We start from the raw sequence: 12,720 nt of genomic DNA, 5'->3' as shown, positions 1-12,720 counted from the left end.
GAGGCGTAACAGCCCTGGTGCCTGCCAAGGGTTAATGGTGGTAGGGGCTAAGTGATTCCAGATGGGCCAGCCGGATGGCCGGGCTGGCCGGAAACCGGCGGCCGCCAGCTTCCCAGGGGAGCCACCAGCAGCCGCCCCCTCCCCTCTGTGCTGCATCTCTGGCCCCCAGCTGTCCCCTTGCCCTGGGGCCCACCCGCCTCCTCTCCCTAGCTAGAGTCCAGATCTAAGAAACTTGTAGACAGAGCATCCCAAGTGCCCTCCAGCACAGTGAGCCCATCCTTGCTATGAACAGATGGGGAAACTGAGGCTCAGAGAAGATGAAGTACCTATCCAAGGCCACACAAGAAGTGCATAGCTGGGTCTCAGGACTCCCAGACTATCTGTTTTGGGTATTGGGATTTGAAATGCCTCCTTGTTCTCCCCCACCAGCCCTACTGACCTGGTCCTAGCAGCTGAACTAAGGCTTCAGAGGTGAATGGCCAAGGCAGATGCTAGGAGGGGAGTTGTAAAGACTGATGAAATCTTTGGACAGAAAGGCCTGACCCTGTGGTCTTTGGAGTCCCCGGACTTTCCCTATGACTCCCTTGCCACTGAGCTGGACTAAGCCCCCTCCCTTGGGAGACTCTCATAGCTCCCACCCCATCATGTGGACCTAGTCTGAAAAACCCTTCTCCCTCTGTGTGGTCTAACCCAAATGTTCTGCTGGGCTGTCCCCAGTGGGCCAAGACCAAGAAATGAGCACAAGATTGGTGACTGTGGTTGGTATGAAATCCCAACCTCCTTCCTTTATGAACAGACACCTGGGGTGAGGTGCTAGAGGAAAAGGTTGTAGATAGAGGGCAGGATGGAAGGAGCTCTGGGCAGAGTCAGGTAGGGCTCCACCTGGGACACCTCTCTTTCCCTCTCTGGGACTCCCCATGTATTACAGTGGTAGGGGTAGGGTGACACAACCCAACTCTCATTAAAAATGATGCCTTTGGTCAGGAATCTGTTGATTAGAGACTTGTTCTGATCGGAGGAAATGAGGGTTGAAGAAATGAAAGGATGGGACTTCCCTGGAGGTCCAATGGTTAAGACTCCATGCTTCCACTGCAGAGCACGTGGGTTCAATCCCTGGTCGGGAAATTTCTGCATGCTATGGGATGCAGGCAGGAAAAAAAAAAAGGAGAGGGTGAGAAGTCCAGGGGCTCCCAGAGAAGGCTTGGCAGACCTTGGTGAGAGGTTGGAAATGGAACACAACAGTACTGGAAGAGAAATGAGAGTTGGGGAAGGGATAACAAGGAAGAGGGTAGGACAGGAGGGCCAGTCAGCACTGTGGTGCGGGTCTTCGTTGGGGTCAGAGCACCTGAATCTGTTCTGGTATGTACAGACCTGACCCTGCCCTAGCTCTGCTGTAGCTGTGTGAGCTTGGGAAGCCCATCTGACTCCTCTGGGCTTCAGTTCCTTGTCCACACAATAAGGAAATAATTCTTTCCTGGTCCTCTGGGGATTTTGAGATGATAGGGGAAGATGTCTGGAAATCTGAAGTTTGCTGGGTGACCTTGGGCATGTCTCTTTCCCTTTCTGTGCTAATTCACCCCGGACCTTGATTTCTTCTTATGAGAAGTGATTGATAACCTCAGAAGGGCTTTTTCTCTCTTCTAAGTCACCTTTTTTCAGAAGCCCTTCCTGATTCCCTCAAGCCTCAGGGAGTGCCCCCCTCTTCGGGCACTGTATCTCCCACTAGCTGGGTACCCTGAGGTCGGAGACTGTAACTTACCTCTGCAACCCCAACACCTGGCACAGTGTCTGGCACATGGTAGGTGCTCAGCAAGCGTGTTTAATGAATGAGTGTCGACTGAGTCACCAGATGGGTTATCAGAGCTCCCTCTGCAGATGGGAAAGCTGAGGCCCAGAGAGGGGACCCACCCCGGGTGCAACAGCCAGAGGAGGCTACCACCCGAGACAGGCATCAGGCTAGTGGGCCAGGCCACTCTTTAATAAAAGTGACTCAGCGGCTGGCTGGCGTGGGCTGTGGAATTTCTAAACATCCCCTCACATCCTGAGTGAGCAGGCTACGGGAGGGAGCAAGCAGAGGGAAACGAGGAAGAAAAACAAGAAACTTGGGGGAAAAGAAAGAGGGAGGGGGAAACTAAAATTGAAAACAGACACACGCGTCTGCCCTCCCCGCCCCCAGCCCCCCTTCCCCCAGCTGGGCCAATCAGAGGCTGTTCTGCAGCCTTTCCCCCAAAGCAGGGGGGTGGGGGCAGGGAAGCCCACAGTGGGGTGAGCTCCTGGGGCCGCCAGCGGCCCGCAGTCCCTGCCCGCCCTGTCTGGAGCCAGAGGGAAGGAGGGACTGGGAGGAGAGAGCCGGGCCCCTCTGACCAGCGCCACCAGGCAGCAGCCTGCGCTGAGCGACCCGGGCAGCCAGACCCAGGGCGGCCCCTCCTGGCAGCCCTTCTCCTCCACAAGGATGCTTTGGGAGTGAGGCCACTCCTCACCCCGTAGCCCTTCACTCCCTCCATTCTCCTGAGGCTCTGCGAGCCGACAACGCTCCTCACTGTCCTCCCGCTCTGCCACTGCCCCACTTCAGGTCCAGCAGAATCCTTGTGATGCCAGGGGAGAGTAGGCAGTGAGGAGGTCTTCCTGGAGGGGGTGACAGCCCAGAGCCCAGGACTTTGCCCACACCTCAGAAGGCATCAGCAGCAAGGTAAGCACTGGGAAGAGGAGGGAACCCCAGCCTCTTGTCCTGTCCCCTTGTCCCAGACTGCGCCTTCTTGGGTAGGTCAAAAAATGGAAAATATTTTTAACAAAACCAGATGGGAGGAGGCTCCAAGATTGTGGGCGACATCTGGGCTGGAGGAACCAGCTCTCTCCTGCTCAGGCTGCTTCTGGGGTGGGTGCCCCTTGCCCTCATCAAACAAATCCCAGGGGTTTCTGGCAGTGAGCGGGGAGGGGGGCCTTCCAAAGCAAAGCGCTGCCTGTAGGGGGCCGCGAGGAGAGCTGGAAGGAGTATGAAAGGGGATTTGGGAGATGGATCCGGAGATATATCCATGTATCCTGCCGGATACATAGAAAGGGAACCTAGCAGGGAACTGGGGACCTCAGACGCACAGCCTCTGTCCCTGGGCCCAAGCCTTGTCCCTAAGAATCTGTCTGGCTCTAGGCCAGTCGGCCGCCAGGCAACCTCTCGGGATTTAAATGGATTTGCAAATTTTCCGGATTCCTAAGATGTCCTTCCAAACCCCCAGCGGCTGGGAAAGTGCGAAGGCGAGGGGGCAGAGGCAGGCCCGTCCTCAGGCAGGCTGGGCTGGGGGTCTGGGATTCAGCCGTCCGATCTGGGGGCCCCTCTGTGAAGAAGGGGGTTGGCTATTGGGCCCTTTCCTCTGGTCACAGGCAGCTTCTCAGGCCTTCTCATCTTCCTCTTTCTCCGTGCCATCCTAAAACATGCATCTGATCACCATTCCTTCCGTGAGTCTCCCCAGTAGAAGGTACCTATGGAAAGCCTAAACTCCTAACAGCAGCTGCCACTCATAGACACATTGCATGATGCTAGGACCATTCGGCAGAGAAGGCAATGACACCCCACTCCAGTACTCTTGCCTGGAAAATCCCATGGACGGAGGAGCCTGGAAGGCTGCAGTCCATGGGGTTGCTGAGGGTCGGACATGACTGAGCGACTTCACTTTCACTTTTCACTTTTCATGCACTGGGGAAGGAAATGGCAACCCACTCCAGTGTTCTTGCCTGGAGAATCCCAGGGACGGGGGAGCCTGGTGGGCTGCCGTCTATGGGGTCACACAGAGTCGGACATGACTAAAGTGATGCAGCAGCAGCAGCAGGACCATTAGGGGTGTTTTCTATGCTTGATTTCATGTGCGTTCAAATCCAACGGAAGGGACTGATTTTATACCAAATTTATGGGTGAGGAAACAGAGGCTCAGGACAGCCACACAGCTGGTAGGTGGCAGAGCTCAGGAGATAGTAGGCTCCCTGCCCCAGCACACCAGACTTGGGCTTTGTGTTCCTGCCAGTCAGATCCCAGGCTTCCCAGAGGAATTTTCATGCTCCTGCCGGTAGGCATGCCCTTCCTCACTACCTTGCCTTTTCCTTTAAGGACCCTCCCTCCTCTACCTCCTCCAGGCAACCTTCCTTGGTTCCTCCGGTCTTCCAAGAGCTTGCCATGCCCATCATCCTGGAGCCTTGTTGCTTGACCCTCTGTTTGTGTTCTGTTTACATATCAGAGATTGTTTGGGTCCCAGGCTTCCCCATCCTGTGTTCTGACCCCAGTTCCCCTGGGAAGACAGTGGGACTGAGCAAATGTGGTTCTGAAGGGGAGGAGGGACCTACTGAAGACCTTGTGTTCCCAAGGGTGAGCCCAGAACCCAGGCCTCTTATCTTCCTTCCTCTCTTCCTTATCACCCTCTGGGTGCCTTTCCAGAACCTTACATGGTCCTCCCGACATTTTTCTATGTCAAGGGGGGAGTGTTCCTGTCTCTGTGATCCCAAAGTACACAGATGCCTCTAGTGAGGTCTTCTGAAGTCAGGCCATCTTCCCTTGCCTCCAAGCAGCAGAGCCTTGAATCCACAGCACTTGGGAACATGCAGACTATGTTGGTCACCATCCTGGAGTGCTGACTCTGTGCTGGAACCTCTCGAGCCTTATAATCCCCATCTCAGGTCTTTAGAATCAGTATTATGATTACCCCTTGAAGACAAGGAAAACAAAGCTCAGAGAAGCTAAGTGACTTTCCCAGGGTCACACAGTTGGTAGAGTTGGTATGTAGGCTGAGGTCTGCCTGAAACCAAAGACTTAACCTCCTTGCTCCCAGGGAGGCTCTGGTCAGAGGAGAGAGTCTTCATCTTCCCTCAGAGCCTGCTCCTGGGTCCAGCACCTTCTCCAGCAGAAAGTTTAGCTCCTGGGTCCACCCAGCCCCGGCTTGGTCCTGAGTGAGGAGGGAGACCATCTGGTGAGCCCTCTCCCTTCAGTGGTGATCAGGCAGCCCTCCCTCCTCTGTGGGAAGAAGAGCTGAGACTTCTAATTGCCCACAGATGTGGGGCAGCGGAAAGCACCGTGGATTCAGAGTCAGAAAACCCAGCGCTTGTCCTGGCTCCTCTCAAATCCTGTGTGGCCAACCTCAGGCCCCCACGTCCTCTTTCTTGCTTCGTCTGCATCTGGAAGGCAGTGGGCATGGTGGGTAAAACAACACCAGTTTCCGGCATCTGATGACGCCCCCTTGGCTCTAGCTAACTGTGTGACCCTGGGCCAATGCTCTGCCTCTCCGGGCAATAGGTCCCTCCTTTGTGAGCAGTAGGGTGGGACACAGAGTCGACAAGGTAATAATATAGATAAGGCACTTAGCATGGTTCCTGCATCTCGTGCAGCTGGACCTAACACCTAAGAGAGCAAAGAGAGCGCCTCTGCTCTCCCCGCCTCCTGTACAGGATGACATGGTTGTGACCTTGGTCTGCACATCGTGAAGGGCTGTAGCCATGGAAGGGAAGGAACCTGGGCATCATGGCTGTGCTGAAGGCTCACTTCCATCCTCCAGGCACAGTCTGGCTCCGAGACCAGCTGCCTTCCGGGCTGAAGGAGGGAATTCTGGGCCTTTTGCTCAGATTGGGCTACTGAATGGTGAGGAGGGAGAAAGGAATGAGAGGGCCTCAGGCACTCCTGAAACACCCCCATGCCCTATTTTTGGCAGACGGTTCAGAACCCACAGACAGTGGACCCTTGGAAGGGGGAGATCTTCCCCCCTATTTTCCACATCTCCCCCCGCAACCTGCCCATTGGCCATGTCTTCCCAGCATCAGAGCTTGAAGCACCTCCACTGGGAAGCCATGTGTGAGAGAGGACAGAACTGGGAGCAGCCTTCTCTGAGCACTTTCATTGTGCTTTTTACATCCATTGCCATCAAGGTCATGGCTATATTCCTCAGCACTTAGAACAGGCCTGGCCTTCAGTGACTGCTTAATAAATATTTGCGGAACTAATTTAATCATCGCAGACTACCTCAAGGAGGGGACATAAACTCTCCAATTTATAGAAAAAGAAATGCCCAGAGAGGTTAAGAGGTTAAGTCAGTTGCTCTAAGTCCCACAGCTAGGATATGATGGAGTCGGGACATAAACCTGGTGTTCTTGACTCCAGAGTCCATGACTGAGAGACGGGGTGGGGACTGGGCTTCAGCTGTGGGGGCCCCTCAGAGCTCTAGAGGTGGTCATCAGACCCTGGAACCCATCCTGTATGACTGTGGGTGAGTCAGTCCCTCTCTGGGCCTCAGTTTTCCCATCAGTAAAATAAGGATTTTTGAACGAGATGATCTCTGAGTTCCTTCCAGCTGTAAAACAATTCCAGGATTCCAAGCCGCGCCAGTCCAGATTGGCAGCCACACAAGCCCTGTTGTGTACTCAGGGATCATGCATATTTAACTTCACAATGAAAGGGTTTTTTCTTACCCCTTTTCTGCACGTTACAGAGAGCGGTCAGGATCGATGACCACTAATGGAAAATGGTGCCCTATGATCAAGAGGAAGAACTTTCTGACAATCAGAGCAGCCTGGAAATGCACTCTGTTTCTTGGGGGAGCTCTGAGTGTGTGTTTCCCCAGCAGCCACAGGCCCATTTTTCTTGGATACTGAGGAGGGAGGGTCAGGACTGCCTGTGAAGGGGTGTGTGTGGATGCTGTGACCCTTTGCTGATTTTTGAACTTCATATGCTCTGATTTCAAAGTAGGCTTTGGCCAATGGTAGATGGACAAATGGTGGGGCCCACAGGCAAGGGAATGGATGCAGAGACCCACCTCTAATGGGAGGAGTGTGGAATTCACATAGTGTTGCTCCCAGTGTAGAAGCCAAACCTAAGCCCCTCCCAAGACTTCAGGCCCAGAACCCTCAGGCCAAAGAGCTTCCTGAACCCCCAGGCCATGGCCCCAGGACCCCTCTTCCTAACCCCAGCCTAGTACAGGAGGTTGAAAATCAAAGTGTATCATTTTAGCTGTATTAGCACCCTCTCTTTTCCTCGCTTCAGATCAGAGCTCTTTAATGTCTCAAGTGCGCAAAGCCTTTCATCTGCCAGAGGTACCAGCTTCTCTACCCTGTGATGGAAAGGGTCGTCACTTGGGAGGTGGGGGCAGCAGGGCCAGGGGGTCAGACAGTTCCTGAAGGTCAGAGATGAAAAGGACTATGGGGATCACTCTGCTCAACTTCCTTATTGTATGCAGGGGACACTGAGGTCCAGAGAAGAGGAGGGATGTGCCTCAGCTGTAGCACTGAGCCCAGGATCCAGCCTGCTGGCCTGGACTTTCCTCTGCTCCAGCGCACATGTTGGATCTTCTCCACCCATCTCTGTGGCTCAGGGCTCAGGGCTCAGGCTCCAGCTCTCACTAGATTGAGGTCACAGGGCAGAGTTTGGGCTAGAATGGAGCAATGCCACCCCAATGAGGGATGGGAGCCCCTCTGGGTAGTCTTGTGGACCATGGAGCCTTTGATTATATCACTTCTCCATCCCAGCCATAATTTCCTTTTATGTAAAACAAGGGGGCAAGGGGACAGTTCAGTGACCTCAAAGGTTACATCCAGCTCCACCCTTAGCCCCTGAGAGCTCCTGTCAGGCTTTGTGTGGCTGTGTCACATCTTACTGCTGTCCTGGTTACCTTCTGTCTTGGAAGTGGAGCCATAAGGGCTGTGACACCCTCCTTTTCCTCCTTTTTTAGCTTCTCTACTCCTGAAGCTGAGCCTAAGTGGTGGATAGTGGGAGGAGGTTCCAGCATCAGCCCCAGAGGGCAGGGCTCAGATTTACAAACCTGTCACTAAAGGCCCGGCTTCTCCTAGCCCAGGGTTTTGGGAATGAAGGTAAGGGCTCAGGGGTGACTCAGTGGACTGTGGGCTATTCCACTCTTACCTATATTTCTGTTCTTATCATAATAATCTTATCTTATTATGTTCTTATCAGGCTGGGGCCTTTCTGTTGAATGGATAGTAAAAGTGATAAGTACACGGAGAGATGGATAAACAGGTTGGTCGATGGCTGGATGGACGAATAGACGGCCTCCCCTTTAGTCCAGGGAGCAGGGATGACTTCATAAGCATTCAACATGTGCAGGCACAGAGGATTTCATGCTTAGAAGGGCCTTGCCTTGAAATGCTTAATAGTATTTTTTAACAAGGGTCCCGACACTTGCATTTTGCCCTCAGCACAGCAAACTATATAGTTGGTCCTGCCAGGGAATTCAGGCTGGGTTTGAGACGGCTTCATCCTGAAAGCTGGTCTTGCTGCCTCTACTGTCCCCATCTAATCCATACCCTCCCACAAACTGCCAGGCTACTCCTGTCGCCCACCCTGTGGAGGCCCTCCCCATAAGTGCTTAGAGTTGCCCTGTTGTCACCCTAGGCAGCAGCCAGCCCCCCACCCTCACTGCCAATACCCTGGCAAGTTGGCTCCCCAGTGCCTCCAGGGCAGAGCCCAAGTCCTTACTCAGCACCCCAGTCTTTTCCCAAAGTGACCCCTGCCCTCCTTCTCTGCCCATCACCTGCCTCTTTGCTGAAAAAGCCCCAGTTTCCAGCCTCACAGTCCTTTGTTTGCCATCACCCGATGCCTCACAGTCTCCCACTTCCTTAACTGCTCATACAGAGCTTCTGTGGAATAGCCTTCCCTGGCGTCATCCCCCAGGGAGCCCAACTCACAGCCACTCCTCCCCCTCAAACCATCCTATAATCATAACAGTTACCACTGACTGAGTGCCTGTCATACGTCAGGAGCCTTTCAGCATCATCTCTACCTCTCATGGCAATGGAAAAGGGTGTCTCTTTTGCTGTTTCCCAGGAAAATGGGACTCAGGGAAGTTAAACTCAGAGAAGTCGCGTGGTTATGAGGCAGTGGATTAAGTGGCTGGGATTGCTGCTCCTGGCCTGACCGAGCCCCTCTGGGTACTTTCATTTCCCTGGGAGGCATCAGGCACTGTCCCCTGGCATCAGAGTCCCATATGTCTGTTCAGCCCCCTCATCACTCTGAACCATCACCTCCCTAGATGGAAAGGGTCACCATTGCCTGCTATCCTGAGGATCAGAGAGTTGACCTTCCATAGCCATTTGAGCTCTCATGCTGAGTAAGCATCTATTGAGCGCCGGTATGCGTGCTAAGTCACTTCAGTCGTGTCCGACTCTTTGTGACCCTATGGACCATAGCCCGCCAGGCTCCTCTGTCCATGGGATTCTCCAGGCAAGAATGCCAGAATGGGTTGCCATGCCCTCCTCCAGGGGATCTTCCCGACCCAGGGATCGAACCCGCATCTCTTATGTCTCCTGCATTGGCAGGCAGGTCCTTTACCACTAGCGCCATCTGGAAAACCCATATTGGGCACCTACTGTAAGCCTGGAGAATCCCAGGGATGGGGGAGCCTGGTGGGCTGCCATCTCTGGGGTCGCACAGAGTCGGACATGACTGAAGCAACTTAGCAGCAGCAGCAGCAGCAGGAAGCCTAATCCTATATGAGGAACTTAAAGATATCCCCCAGGTTGTTAGGTGGGCTTTCTCATTTGTGAGAAGTTGAACTAAGGGACTAAGACAAAGAGCAGGTTGGCAGACAGTGGACTGTTAGCCTTGGGTTCTGGTTCTGGAGGAGGGGCCCCCACCCCTGCCCAAGCTGAGCCTGCTGACACCGCCAGTAACAACAGCAGCGACAGTAACAATAGCAGCAACCCTTCTTGGCTTTCTCACCACCCCGTTTCCCACACGGACCCCTTTGCTGACAAGCCTAGCCTAGCCGGGTCTCAAGGCCAAGTGAGTGAATGAGTGAGTGACTTATTCTCCCGTGAGTGAATGAAGAAGAGTCACGTGGCCACTGACTTGGCCGAGGGCTGTGCGCCAGGCCCTGCTCTGTGCATTTTACTTGTATTAACTCATTCGAAGGCCTCGACAACTCAATGACGAGCCCGGACTTAGAGAGAGGAGACCCGAGGCACAGGGAGGCTGAGTAACAGCGAGTGGGAGACTCAGGGTGAGCTCCTGGAGGAAGGGGTCAGAGAACAGATGTGGAGAAAATAAGGGGACTAAAACGTGGGAGTTTTCTCCCCTCTGGCTCTGGCGCGCAGGAGGGCTATGAGGGGAATCTCAATGCTCTGTAATTGGCATCAATTAATGGCAGATTCTTGTTAGCTAGCTGCCCCACCCGATGTGTGGACTCTGGGCTGCTGGGGGAAGGCCGCGTGCTGGTGGGTCAGTCCACACGGCCGAGGCCCGCCTGCCCCCTGCCCACTTGGCTCTGAGAACCCATTCTGTGTTCGGCCCCCACCCCAGCCCGGGGCTGATCCCGGGCTGGCAGCAGCCAGGGGAACAGAAGGTTTGCTTGTCTGCGCCTGCCGCACCCCCCTCCCCAGTCTGAGCCTGGGACCCCTCTCGGGGGCTCCTTTGGCTGCCAGGGCCTGGCTCTCTCTGTTGCCATGGCACCGGCCGGAGATGAGGCTCTGGGGGGCGGTGGGGGGCGGGGTTGCAGGGAGGACAGCCGAAGGATGGTGGAGGCCTAGAACTCTGCAGCTGCAGGGGCCCCTGGGCCCTCTGAACAGTGGAAAGGGGGTGCTGGGGCCCCAGCAGAGGTAGGCCTGGAGCATGAATGCAGCATAGCATTGCACCTAGCCTGACTGCCGGGATGCTCTGTCTACAGCCTTTGGGACAGGGCTTGTGGTAGACCAGAGCCCTGCTGTCCTCAGCAAGGACTCCTCTCCTCAGTGTAGATGCTGACCCTCAGGCTCTGCAGTGATGTCCCAGAAAGGTTCTGAGATCCTGCCTTGCTTAACTTCCAAATTCCTGGGTGAGCTGGGGTAGATCCCCTGCTCAGGACTCTGACCTCTGAGGACCTCGAATACCTGAGGGCTTGAGCCCATTAGGGTGAACCCATGTGGTAGTGCTTCTCTGGGAACAGACCTGTTTCTGGGCAGAAGCTAGGCAGTCCAACATAGTGGTTAAGAATACATGTTTGGGATCAGTCAGATGGGCCTGAGTTTGAATCCCAGCTTATCATTGGCTTTTATTAATTTGTTGTGTGACCTTGAGCAAGTTGCCACACCTCTCTGAGACTTAATTTCTTCCTCTATGAATAGAAATAATGATTGTACCCTCCTCACAGGATTGTTGTGAGGATGAAACCAAATTCCCAGGTCATGTCATTTAGCAGAGTGCTTGGCTCTGAATTAGTAAGGGCTTTTGTTTCCACATTGTGGAGCATCAGAAAAATGAACGGGAAAAAAGATGCCCTGCTTGTGGGGACAGCGAGTCATTGATGGTGGCAAATGGAAGCAGGACTAATGGGCAGAGGGTATAAAGAGACAGACGGAGCACATGTAATAAAAGTTTCCAAACAGCCTGACCCCTGAGGAACCTGAGCTGTTCAAGAATAGAATGGGCCATGGTGAGGTGGCGAGATCCCTATCGTGGGAGGTGTGCAGTTGGGAGGCTTGACAATTGCAGAGAGGCTGGGGGAGAGATGAAGTAGGAGGACTTACAACCCATCTCACACCTAAGAATATAGAGTTCTGTGAAAGATGATGTGACTGTCTGCCTCTTTGTTCTGCCAACTTCAGTTTCACCTGGCTGAAGAGGGGAGAGGTTGGAAAATAGAGGGTGAACAAACAAGCCTGTTGACTCCTTTATTGAGCTCATACTGTGTGTCAGGCACAAGCTTGACATCTTTGCCTCCTGTCTTAGAAAGGCTGTCACATGGCTGTTGAGCCTGTGTGCTCTGGGATCAGTCCACCCGGGATAGAAAAGGGGCTCCACCACTGGCGAACTCTGTGACCTTGGGCAAACGATTTGCCCTCTCTGTGCCTTGTTCTCCTTATCTATAAAATGCAGAAGCAACACCGATATCATGGATTGTTCTGAGACCATTCACATTAAGGGCTTGGCCCAGGCATTGAGTGATAAGAACTAAATCAGAGTTGGCTATTCTTCTTATTTTCAAGGTCTTCTAAGTCTTTGTTCCTTTTGGAAGGGGGCATTGAGGCCCAGCTGGGATCCAGAGGACTCTAATCCAGGGATCCACTGGGCCTGGGCAGAGCCAGGCCACAATGGCCCAGGGGGTGGCCGTGGGGACGAGCAGGGAGGCCAGTGAGGCGCCGGAGGAGGCAGGAAGCGTTTGCTTGGCGGGCGGGTGGACAAGGGTATGTGGCGGGCCTCCCTCCCTCTCTGACCTCCTTCTCAGGCCGGTTCCCAGCCTGTGTGGGGACCCAGACCCCCTCCCCTGGGCCCCCAGTGGCCGCGAGGCACACACTGAGCGCTTTCCCACGAACTGTTCCAAGTAACTAGGGCTGCTCCCCCTACCTCCAAGCGCCTGCTGCTACTCTGCGGCGGGTGAGGGGTGTGTGGCAGGAGAGAGGGCTCGGACTGGGAGGGATCAGTCCATGTTTTATCAGCCTGGCTCCAATCCAGACAGATGTTTCGTTTTATTTTGAACTTCCAGAAAAGAGGTCATTTCTTTCCATTGTGTCCCTGGGGAGGCCTCCTGGGGAGAGAAGAACAGAGTGAGTGACAAGAGCATGGGGGCCTCACTTGGGCCCCTAGGGAGCTGGAAGGACAGCATCCTGCCCCCTCCGTGGTGATGAGCTGTCTGTCAGCAGGGCAGGGAGTGAAGGTTCTTACAGGCTGGGCTAAGAAGCCAGCTTTTATGTAGGGTGGATGGAGAGCCGTGGAGGCACCAGGGAAGGACATGGTTGGGTGGGGATTTCAGGAAGGTTGCTCTGGTCAGG

The 12,720-nt window shown here is 54.3% G+C and overlaps 1 protein-coding gene across 1 annotated transcript in view; it reads left to right on the top strand.

Annotated features, from left to right (window-relative positions):
* The first annotated feature begins 2,140 nt into the window (after nt 1-2,140).
* Nucleotides 2,141-12,720, top strand: part of PDGFRB (platelet derived growth factor receptor beta) — a 37,728-nt gene continuing 27,148 nt past the window's right edge. Inside the window, exon 1 of the mRNA XM_070374626.1 lies at nt 2,141-2,689. The gene's annotated coding sequence lies outside the window, so the exon portion shown is untranslated. The remainder of the gene's footprint in view (nt 2,690-12,720) is intronic.

This window comes from Bos mutus, chromosome 7 (genome assembly GCF_027580195.1).
Source record: "Bos mutus isolate GX-2022 chromosome 7, NWIPB_WYAK_1.1, whole genome shotgun sequence".
Classification (NCBI taxonomy): Eukaryota; Metazoa; Chordata; class Mammalia; order Artiodactyla; family Bovidae; genus Bos; species Bos mutus.
Note: the sequence above shows the minus strand (reverse complement) of the source record. Positions and strands in the feature narration are given on the sequence as shown.